Source organism: Lepeophtheirus salmonis, chromosome 6 (genome assembly GCF_016086655.4).
Source record: "Lepeophtheirus salmonis chromosome 6, UVic_Lsal_1.4, whole genome shotgun sequence".
Lineage (NCBI taxonomy): Eukaryota > Metazoa > Arthropoda > Copepoda > Siphonostomatoida > Caligidae > Lepeophtheirus > Lepeophtheirus salmonis.
The window spans coordinates 41,304,566-41,317,175 of record NC_052136.2 but is presented as its reverse complement, the minus strand read 5'-3'; the positions used below and the strand labels follow the sequence as shown (position 1 = coordinate 41,317,175).

General features: G+C 31.0%; 1 long non-coding RNA gene across 1 annotated transcript; it reads left to right on the top strand.

Annotated features, from left to right (window-relative positions):
• The first annotated feature begins 1,859 nt into the window (after positions 1–1,859).
• Positions 1,860–7,145, top strand: LOC139905785 (uncharacterized). Its single transcript, XR_011780834.1, has 2 exons — positions 1,860–2,185; positions 4,276–7,145. It is a non-coding gene; the product is annotated as an uncharacterized lncRNA (long non-coding RNA).
• Positions 7,146–12,610: the final 5,465 nt, after the last annotated feature.

The following is a 12,610-nucleotide window of genomic DNA, read 5'->3' as shown; positions in this document are numbered from 1 at the left end:
AATTATTCATCAGCATTAATTTATTCTTTCATTCATGTCTGCCTCCATCAGACATGGGACCAAGTTACAAGTATTACTCTCTTGGACAAATCAAGTGAGTCGATTCGATTTATCATAATTTTATTATATCATGTGGCAGATTTTATAGTTTATCCGAGCAGGTCTCAAGTCAACTATGAGCAATATAATTTCAAGTCAAAGTTAAGTCACAAGCTCTAAAAAAAAAAGACTCTAGTCCATGGAAAAAAAAAAAAACATGAGTGGAAAAAATAGACAAATTCCAAAGGTGCATGTCTTTACGGAAAATGTTTTGCACGACTTCCCCCAAGAGTGTAACTCAATATAATACCTTCTCAGTCCTCATGCAATAAGAAATGAAGATAAATTAATTTTTTGAGAAATATATACATTACTATGTATGAAAAAACGAAAAATATTTTAGTATTAAATATAATTACGCTTTCCCCTTTTTAAATAGGTATAATGTATTTGCATTATATAATATGTAGTATCTGTTATCAAAATAGCAAAAATTACATGCATATTTTTTCACTATATGCCATGTCTAACTCTATGAGTATGTATACCTATTAACTAAAGAAAATGATGAACAGATAACACAAAATAAAAAAAAGGTTGTGCTTACCTATCAGGTACAGAGGAGAAAGAAGGATTTTGTATCATGGATGAATGGTGATGATACATGGACTTTGAAGGACTCGACATGTCGATAACACCCTCATTGACGAAACGTTTATCTGTAATAAAAAGAAGGAGAAAAAGAGATGATTATTATTCATTGCTTGGTTGGTTGGTTGGTCGAGTACATATAAAACGTTTGTAAAAAAGGTTGATTTGCAAAAAATATAAAAGTCAAATATACTTAATGATAGTATGTACTAATATTAAACAGTACAAACATCTGCTGCAAGCTTAATTGCAAGAAAACACCAATCCTTAATTTTGTAGGTAATAGAAATAAGTAAAGAAACTTAATTATGACTAAATGACAAAGAGGGAACAACGTACTGCTATTACTTCATGAATATATATGTTTGGTGAGTTTAGGAGAAAAACATTCTAGCTTGCTTAAGAACTGATTGGACACATAAAGTGGAGCCGGAACTGTAGGGCCATTGACATCTCCTCCTCCCTTGAAGAATATTCATAGTATGATGTATTGTCTAAAAAAATTGAAACGTCATCATTCTAAGATGAAAAATAATCAGTTATTTGTCAAATTTGGTATTTATAAAAAACCTGAGATTCTATCAAATTTGTCTTCCAAAGAAATATCCTTGTAACAACCCCCCTTACCAAAGAAAAAATAATCATAATAGTAGTCCCCTAATGACGCCCTTATTATAAAATTGGCCGGTGGATACATAATATATATAATTATTATAAAAAATAGTCATTACAAGCAATCACAGACTATCATTATTTCATCAACTATAAAAACAAAAAGGCAACCAAAAATCATTCCATTTTGGGCAATGTCAAACCTGTTTTGTTTTCTCTCTCTCTCTCTCTAAACATTGAAAGGGCAAATATTTCCCCCTCTATGGGTTAATTGTTCAAGGACTCGGTATTAGTATTGAGGTGGATGTGACGCTTATGAGTGCGTAATTGTAAATATGTAACTATAAAATGAAAGTTTCTTTTTTTTAAACCAAAAAAGTAAAACCGGTTATATTTATTTATATTGTGTAATGAACATTTCAAAGATAGGGACGCGCAGACGACTCACATCCCCTTGATGAAGGAGAAATAAAAAGAGGAGTAGCTCTACCACCAGAGGAGTCCTCCTCCAAATAAAATGTTTTAAACTTGAGGTAAGAAATGAAAGAAGATGAAGAGTCGGCCTTCTGCACTGATGTGGTATAGTAATGATGGCATTGACCAGAAGGACCGTTCTTGATATTTGTCTTCTTACTCCTCCTCCTTACTTCTTCCTCCATGGAACCATAGTTTCCTTCTTCTTCATCAAAAGATTCACTGGATACTTTAGGAACGAAGGAGGACCACTCAGAGGCTCGTACACATGTGCAAGTCCGTATTTTAAAACATCTTGAACGGAGTTTGAAACAAGGCATGGCATTACACATATGACCTATTACCATTGATCCATAATGAACACCAAAAACAACTGACAAACAAACAACTTTCAGCCAGAAAATAAATAGTATGTAAAAATATTATTATTAATATAATCTCTCTCAAAATTCCGCATAGGGCTTCCTCTACTGCTTTATTTATCATCGTTAGTCATAACCACCGCCAGTAGTTATAAATCAAACAATACAAATCTACATAAAACCCCTTGTTTCATTTGTGACAAAGAAAACGTGAATTGTGGATTTTCTTGCTGTTAGTTGGTGAAGTAGCAAAATAGTATTATTTTATTAATTATATAATATTTATATTATATAATATATAATTATTATAGTAGAATATTATCTTTATTTATTTTTTGCATATCAGATGAGAAATCATATAACGAGGAATTTTACATAAATCTCTACTTGGAATAAACTAACAAGGGATGGGACAACAAAATAAATAAATACATGAGTCATTTTACAAATATAGCTAGACGCACTATATAAATCATATAATTTTTTTTCGAAGTTTGAATATTAGAATTTTTTTTCGAAAAATAAGATAAATTATAAGGCCAAGAATACTTTTTAACAAATTAACACATTTCAATAAATAATATTCAACTTATCTTTTATATACTAAATATCATTCAACTTATCTTTTATATACTAAATAATATTTAAAATGTACTATTCAATTTTGATATGTTTTTTTATATCAGTAGTACCAAGGTTAATAGAAATACAAGATTATGCCATAACGCGTGTAAGACTTATGTTTGACTTCCACCACGCTTTTAAAAATAGACGTCATAGTGTATGAGTGGTTGCATGTTTTCTCCAAATCTGTTTTTCTTACCCAGCAGTCTGTATGATAAATCAGATTGAAAATTCTAGCAATAGAGACGTCATAAACTATGAAAGGTTGTGTGTTTTGTCAAAATCTACCTGACTTGCCGAGCAGTTTGTACTCTACATCAGATTGAAAATTCTAGCAAGCCCGATTATATGATGATCTAACCTTGTATTTCTATTAACCTTGAGTATGTCAATCTTTCTTACGAAAGTTTTTCCGATTATGACTTTCCCCAAACATGATCCCTCCTTACTGTAACAAAATTAATAATGATTACGGATATTGTTTTGCCAGGAATTATGCTCGCATTGTGACAGAAACTATGACCGAATTAGCATTCTTCTTTGATATGTTATTTATTAAGACTTCCACCTCCATTTGCTGAGTAGTGGAAGCAGCAAATAAATAGTAAGTGCTTTCTGAATCTACAATAAATTTTCGGAGGAATGGTGTGTTCGTATAGGAATTACTTGCATATTTTTTAAACAACTATATAACATTTCTGATGGTGCAGAGAGGTCTAGTATATATTTGAAGGAATCCAGCATTAGAGGTTCATTGGTATCTCAAGGATAAGTTGAACCAGTCCTAACTATTTAAATGGCCTTTATCCATTTCTCTCTCCTTGAGATTCGACGGGAACTTATGTCAGCATAATTATTTTTCGTCTTTTCATAACCCAGATAACCTGTTTTACATCCCAGGGCAATACAAAGATCTATTATTATTACAAAAATTAAAATATAAAGTTTAATACATTTAAGACTAATGCAATTTTTATCGTAACCTATATCTCTCAACCTTAAATTCTCCTTCAAAAAGAGAAAGAAAAAAGACCTAAAATTAACTGGTAGTTAGTACCAATTCTTCATTCAATAGTACGGAATCGGGTACAATTTAAAACAAAAGCTAATTTCAGAATACAAATAACCAATAAGAGGCAATAACACAGTATTTTCCCACCGACATACCAATTTACAGTGTATATTGTTGTCAGCATTCAATTTCCTATTAATAGAAAGATAGGATCCTGAAGTTGAATTGGTTGAACTCAAGTTAGCTCAAGTCTTAAGCTACAAACAATTAACTAAACTAACTACACAAACTCCCTTAGGGAATGTCCTCACAAATCTCAGTCCTTGATGTATCTTTAAAATGTTGTTGGTTTATTAAAACAAATAAAATATATCAGATATATATTGAGAGCATTGCACATATCTTGCAAAGAATATCCCTGTTTTTATTAATTAATAAGCAATATAATACAAAAATATTATATCTTTACACATTTATATAATTTATTCTATTTTATAACAGAATAATTGAATCACCTTCAATGTCGTCACGTGGAATCCATTTTACCTTCTTTAAGGGCCGACAAGTGGGACCCGAATGGATCACTCCCTATATAAGAACCGACATATCACTAGTTATAAACTATGGATTCACCAATTAGATCACGCTTTAGTAATCTTATCATTTAAAAAAAGAAACAATTTTTATGGAAGACAAACTTGACCGTTATGCTTAAAAAAACTATTAAAAAAACAGCAATTAACCTTTACAATTATAAGGATGCTTGGGAAGGGAGATCTAGAGAGGAGAAATTTTTGAAAGGAAATTTTTTCCTCAAATCTAGTCCCAACGTAGACTAGTATTTTTTAAAACTTAATTCAAATTTAACCACAATATAATTAAGCTTTAATTTATTTTGATAAGAAATATGTAAGTATACTAAGAATGTTTAACGAGACTAAAATATATCTATGCTGATAGTTACGTATAAAGTATATATCTTGTATTTTAAAATGTACTAATAATAATGTGTTTTTTTTCAAAATGTGTTAATCAAATAATTACATCTTAATCAAAATCAAAAACTGAATAATTAATCCATAAATAAAGATACAAATATATTATCGACAGCTTTACTATAATTGGCAAATTTGAAACCAATCTGAAATACAAAAAATGTCAAGATGATTCAATTTTTTTTTCTTTATTCATTATTTTTGGAATGTTATTATTTATTTTTTTGAATATTCACATGTATAGTATAATTTTTTCAAAATTTACTTTTTTATAGAAATTAACCTCAAATTAGTCTTAAAAATCATGACCATTATCACTTTGTGCCGATAATCTATGTCTTTTTGTCTTATATCCTCAGTATTTCCTTAAGTGCAGCTATAAATGGGATGTTTAAAGGGAAAATAATTTTTTTTATTACCTGATTATCAAATATTTTTTTGACTATATTAATAGTAATTAATATGAGAACAACTGAGAGGAACATAAAATTACGTAGTCTTTCAAGTCCACCAATATTAACTTAATTTAAATGCAAATGGTTTGCATTTTTACGTATTGAAATTGTTAAATCACTTGATGAGGTGAGCCACGGAATTATAATTCCATGACACAGCTGCAACAATCTTTGACTCCTTTTTTGAAAATAGAATAAGCAATCTAACCACCCAAAACGTACATTATATTTTTTATGCTTGAAATTTAATTACAATCTGAGACATCATCATGATATGAGTGACTTCTAATTTTATATTTTAAGAAAAAAATATCTCTTAAACTCAGAAAATTGTAGTTATACACAGTGAAAAAGGGGTAAAAAAACGTAGATACCTACAGACTGATGGTAGGAGACTATATATGTAGGTAAATAAAAAAAGTAAGCCCTCCATCTCTCTACTGCCCTCTATTTGTAAAACCAATTATACACATGTTTTTCAGTTTTTTGCCTGGCCTCCACAGAATAAATGATGTTTTCTAGCTTTGATAAATTAGGCATGAACTCTACTATTAAGCTATCAAAAGTAACTTGACTTAATTCCAACTAAATAGCTACTTCGTTAATCCAAATAGCTTTTACAATCACAAAAAAACAGTAGTTTTTCGCATGTGGATAATAGTTGTTACAAAAAAAGTTCCCTAGTTTGGGAGAAGATCAGCTTAGCTGACCATAATTGAAATCTGCCAGTTTAATAAAAAAAAATTGAAAATTTACATTTGGAAAAATGTTTGGGAGGAGAGACGCATAGGTGTAATGTCGTTTCATTAAAATTACCTACTAGCAGCTATGAGATGAAGGAAATAAAAAAAATCCCCACCCCGTATCTAGCCATGATATAATTGCTCCGTTTTCCATCATGAGTTCTACTCAGAGTCGAACAAGGAATTACACTCATAACTCCGCAACAAACCTCTGTGTTATTCTTTGTCTTTCATACGCTAGTGATGACTTTATACTTATTGTGATAATAACAGATTTGGAAAATAAAAAACACATTTTCAGGTTCCATTACAATATTTTTTCCATCTCTACTAATGAATCAATCTTATCTTGGATTTTGTACCTAATCTTATGACTAAGGGGGCAAACTTAGTCCCGATCTTTTTATTAGAAGTAAAGAAGTGACGACTGGCTATGACCAAATTGTCAAAATCCTCGTGAACACACATTCTAGAAGAAGTATAAGTTGGTAATCTGCAAGATATAATTGCTCTATTAATTATTTCTCCCTTTTTTGAAAATTCAAACGTATTTGCGAGCAAGGTGCATAGTTTTTATAAACTGAGGATCTCAGATCTGTTAGCAGATCTGTCTTCAGCTGCCAACCTATACTGATACGGTGGAAATTTTGTATATTTTACCCAATATATCAGTCTTCTGATTTTGATCCGTTATATTAGCCAACATCTAGTAACTAACAGAAAAGGTAGTGAGATACAATTAAGATAAAAGAAGAAGCAGAAAATCGACAGTTATTAAAAATTATATAGGTATTAAATAAAAATGTGATATTATGTATATCTTATCGAAATATACTCTTCTTCTTTTTTGCAAACCATTTCATCACCATTCGTGGACCGTTGTTCTTTCTCTCTCTCTCTCTTCCCTCTGTCCGTCCACCCTTCCTGTAAATATTACTTGTAAATGAATTACAGTCATATGTACATTTGTTCACCACTACCAAGATAATAAAAAACAAAATAAAAGAAAATGCCTGGGAGCAATTTGTATACATATATGTAAGCACTACTACCACCAATCATAGTGTGTATGTATGTAGAAATTTATCATCTTATTCAATGTGTGAGAAAATTATCGCGTTTCCGTTTGTATTTTTTATTCAGTTATTTTTATCATTATATATGAAATATATTATTTAGAACGAATTACTCTTTAGGTAATTTTTTTCAGAGTGATTATATGTGCCCCGTCAACACAAAAGTAAGCTAGAATGATTTCCCCCAAACTTGAGTCGTGATTGCACTTATAATATTCTCTAACGAATAATTATCATGAATGTCTATCAACAAATTATTCGGATTAATCTTTGTAGAGACCCTGCAATTTGTACTTAAAATAGTAGTAACCAATCTTAGTCCCAATGATGAAATAATTAGAAGTTGATGCATTGTATGTAAAAGGCCATTTCGAGGCAAAAATAATTCTCATAAATCGAATGAAGATTATGAACTATAATTAACACTCTTGGGTATCTCACTTTATCCAAGAAATTTGAATATTTAAAATCAATTGATTGAAATATGACCCTGAATTATTGGGCTATATATGGGATATCTGATGTAAAAAATTAATTGGGCCTCCTCTCTTTTCTTGATTTTTGTTCAAGATTATATTAGTGTTAACTCACCTCATAAATTAGGAACACGAAAAATAATTTTCGTATTAAAGGTGTTAGTGTCTACTACAAACGCTTTTCAGAAAGTATTTGCTTTATTGGTTCAGTCGTGAATTATCGTGCATCAGGTATGGAGGTCTCAAAGGAAGAAATTGGCCTTATTTTAAATTATTACTACCTCAAAGGGAAAGATGCGTCGAAAGCGACCAAGAAACTTTGCAATGTCTACTGTGATTGTTGAATAGACATTATCAAGACAGCACCAGGACGCACACATCTTTGATGACGCGCAAAAAGCTCCAGGAACTCGGATAGGAAGTTTTTATACATCCACCCTACAGGCCGTACCTTGCACCATGTCACTAATACCTGTTACTGTCTATGGCCAACGCACTTGGTGTACAAATTTGGTCTCAATAAATGCCTGTGAAAATTAGTTGTCCCGAGTTTTTCGAAAAGGGCCAAGGGCTTCTACGAGAAGGGTATTATGAAGTTGGATTCTCTTTGACAACAAGTTACCAAACATAACGGGGCATACTTGGCTTCAATTGGATGATTGTAACACTTCTTAAACAGCATTGAAATAAAGCGAAAAATACGAAATAATTTTTTCCCCGACCTATTATATTTATATATATATAATCATAAATTCATTTAGATTAAAAGTGAAAGAGACAAGAGGAAGAAAATTCCTCTTCCAAGTAACACACCTGCCGGAAAGTACCTACCTATTGTGCATAGTGTATAGGCTATAGCTGCATAGGGAGTACGCTTGCAAGACAAGGGTTACGAAGGAGCCTCCTCTTCCTACTTAATGGAAATAAAATTATAGCCCTGTCATCTTTATTATTATTAAGATTTTGATGATTTATAATCATCACAGAGCTTCAAAATGGAACTGACTCATCGTTATTTTTTGAAAAAATTCACAACATAAAAATAGTGTGTTTTTCTTTCTTTCAAAAGGATTGTTATTTATTTGTTGGAGAGAAAGTTTTTTTTTTGTTTTCTCCCCTTTAATTTCATTAAGAAAATTAATAACAGAAGGATTATTTCAAAAAATTAATACAAATATAAAAGCCAAAACGTTTGAGCCAATTGTCATCTGATACTTTTTTTTAGTCCATTTTTGTATTCAAATACACAATCTGTGAATTTTAAATATGTATCGTCAAATGAGCCGTACATCTATCCTTCTCTTTTGGGATATCTCCAAGCAATGATTTTGAAACACGATATCATGTTGGTTGGTTTGTTTGTTTATTTATTTATTATTTTTAAGATGGAAAAATATCCTATTTATGAAGAAGACGCACAAAGTACAACAACAACAAGCAAGATCCAAGGTTGTAAGGAGAAACTACCAATCAATCGCCTCTAGTTATTAAAGGAGCTGATTAACATATTCCTGATGGATGGGAGGGAAAAGTCGTATGATGATAATATAGGTATCCCTACTCTCAAGACAAGACAAGATGAGGCAACTAGAGATCATGGAGCGTAGAAAATATTACAAAATATATATACCATAATAAGATAACATAAGAAATATGATTGACAGGAGGGGAAAAGGACATGAAGACGTTTTATGACTTGTACCTTTAAAAAGAAAATTTTTCTTACTGATATATTATTGACTATTGTTGTTCAATTCACCTTTTGAGAGAGGGAGGAGAAAGGGGCGGGAGGGGGTAAGAAAGTCTCTAAAATGTGATTAGATACATGTACAGATATTTGTTTGTTTTTAGTCACTCGTGGAAGAACATACAGAGAGGACGCAGCCGAGGCCTCTCGAATCACAACAGCCAAGCTTTCAAGAATTACATAATATATATAAAACTATTTATATTATACACTTTCATTATTGTTATTACGGACAAAAGCCTTTTCAAAGGGTTTCTATAGAGAATTTATATGATGAATTCACTATATATTATACATATAAAATGAGTCTTTCAACTGACCAATCATAAAAGAAGAAAGTAGTATTCTTACTTGAATATAATCATGAGCAAATGATGAGAATGAGGATGTCGTTTCCCAGTGTTGGATACACTTCTTTGAGTTTGTAGCTTACTACTTTTTCTTCTTCTCCTTGATACACTGAATGAAGAATTCATGGAGCACTAAACTTTAGAAACACTTTTCCCTTTCGTAAAACCTTAACCAACAAGAGAGTCTCCTCAAAGAAACTCTTGGGTTATTTTAACTATTTACTTATTTATTATGTAGCCCAAAGGAAGTAGTAGCCACAGGTTTTACTTTTCACGTATTATTAGGCAATAGGTACACATACACACACAGGAGATATTATACTTAGTTATTTTATATACACTGCTTGCTAGCCTTCTCACTCCTAAATAAAACAAACTCTTGAGCGATTCTCTTTTTCTTTTCTTCTTCTTCTGTTATGGTCGGATATATTTATATATAGTTGAAACACTCACATCTGCACCAACAAACCGTACTACATTACTACTACTATCATACTATTTCACTCACCACCAACAACAACTTGGACGACCACCACGAGTCAGCAGCTCCCCGAGTAGCTATAGTACAAGTAGTGACTGTTGAGGACCCTCCTTTTTACCTTACTCAAGGTAGAGAATATTTTTTAATATTTTATCGTTCATCGCAGCTACGTACACGTACATATAAATACAAAAGATAGGTACGAAATAAGAAGGAAACAAAAAGTCTATAAATATTATTGTAAGGTATTTATAGCGAGCACTCGTATTGACGGAACATCCTCCACTCTCCAGCTCCATAACGGGGTTTCTTCAAATAAAGTTTATTATATTATAAAAATTATATAGTACAACTACTATTATTATTTAAGAATGCTCATTCAATAGAACCTGCTCCCTCCACCTTCTCCAGTCATCATTTGCCATCCCCCTTCATATTACATAAGTATATTTTGAGCCTAAAAAATAATATATATGCTTCAAATACTGATTTTCTTCCGGCCCTCTATTCCTCCTCTCAAAAACATCATACTTCTCACCTGTCTTGTTTTTCTGTGTCCTCAATCCCCAAAAACGTCACTCAATGCAGGATTTTATTTTAGGGGTTTGTTTTTTTCCCCCAAAAGAAGTCCTAATTTAGGAAAAAGTCCTTAAATTTTCTTTTATTCAAAAATGATGTCTTAATTACCTTTTTTGTTTTAGTAATCAACTCCTTTCATTGATTGAAAAAATAGTATTCTATTTAAAATGTGTACCTTTTTTTTTTGTCACTTTCAATTTTTATATTACTCTTCCTCTTTAATAGTTTTCTGAACATTGATAAGATAAACCATCGATAAATAAATTTAAAGAGACAAGTTATTTTTTGATACTAGCTTGGCATTGTGAGACAGAGTAGAATGATTCACCAGGTTTAAGAAGAGATTGGGTAGGGATGTCCTTGGTTTGAAGAAAAAGTTTGGACTATACAACGTTAATCCTACTCATTTGGGTATTCTTATTTACATCCGCTGAGTTAATTGAATTGATTAAATGATTGTGAAAAACAATCATTCCAAAAGGAGGAGGGGGGCTTTTTTGGGATTTTTGATTTTTTCTCAAAATTTACTTTTTGTCAATACCTATGGATTTTGAATTTTTTCCCCAAAAAAAAATATATTCTGTAGGTAGCTATGGATTTTTTTATAAAATTTCAAAAAAAATTAATTTTTGCATTTTTTTTTTCAAAAACCAAGCCTCCCCCCCCCCAATATAATTTTGTAGACTTATAAACTATTTATTTCCCTATGGGATAAACTTATAGAGAAAAGGAGGCAATGGTGTCAAACAAGTTGCGTTTGCCTAATTAACTTCTTTAAGCCTCGTATATCTAAAAAAAAAAACGTCTTCGGAATACTTCTTTTAAAACGAATTCATTTAAAAATGTTTTGATGAAAAAAAATCATCATTTTTTTTTTAAATCATCCTTGCCCCAAATTTGTATTGAATTAATTAGTAATATTTGGGCACATTTGAAGCTATCTCCTACGTCTATGGTTAAACTCAAATGATAAGTTCTTAAACCATAGACAGATTCCTAGTTATAATTAGAAATAGCTTTCACATCTATTGGAAAGAGTTATCTCACAGCTGCAATTGATTTTGGGCTTTCCTTCCCCTTTCTTCTCTTTCGGTAGGAGAGGATGAAAGATGCAAAGAAGATTGTTCCCTGGAATAACTAGTTAAACCATTCTAGAAAAAACAAAAAGAATATCTACTATCACATCCGGCTGAGGAAGCCCTTTCTTAAGGATCTGCAAATATCTTTTTATTATCTTGTTCATTATTAAATGAATTTATTTGTATGATATTCACATGATTGAGAAAAATCATTTAAATATCCATGTACAGATGGATTTTAGTTTCATATTTTTAGAATTTAGATTTTTTGTTCAATCCAATTAATAATCTTGTAATCTTTATAGTTCAAGGACCCAAGGGTTTATCAGCAGTATATCCTAAAATCGACACGGATTGATTCAATATCAGTTCATTTTAAAAGGAACCTCACACTTTTTATATATAATGAATAATAATTTTATTCATATTGTTTGAGCAAATTTATTCTTTTTTTTTTTCAAATTGAGAATTTTTTTTGAAGAAAGACAGATTCAATTATATTTGAGCCCTTTTAGCAGCCCTTTTCTGACCAAGCAATACTTTTACTTATTCTCAGGAAGGTCATTTATTGTGGTTTACTTAGAAAATGTGCTCCAGGCCTTCATTTCTAAAAATAATTGGGGATATAAACAAATATCTATATATACGTATGGAAAGACACGCGCGTATTTATTTAGAAAACACATGATCTAGATATAGGTATATGATTCAATTTCTAAATTAAAGACATTCGAGGAATTAAATCTTAAAATTATTTTTTCCCATAAAATGGTTTAAATATTTTTTTACTCGAGTACAAAGTAGTAATCACCCTCCAATAAGAACTACAGATGAAACATGCAATGGTACGGTCTT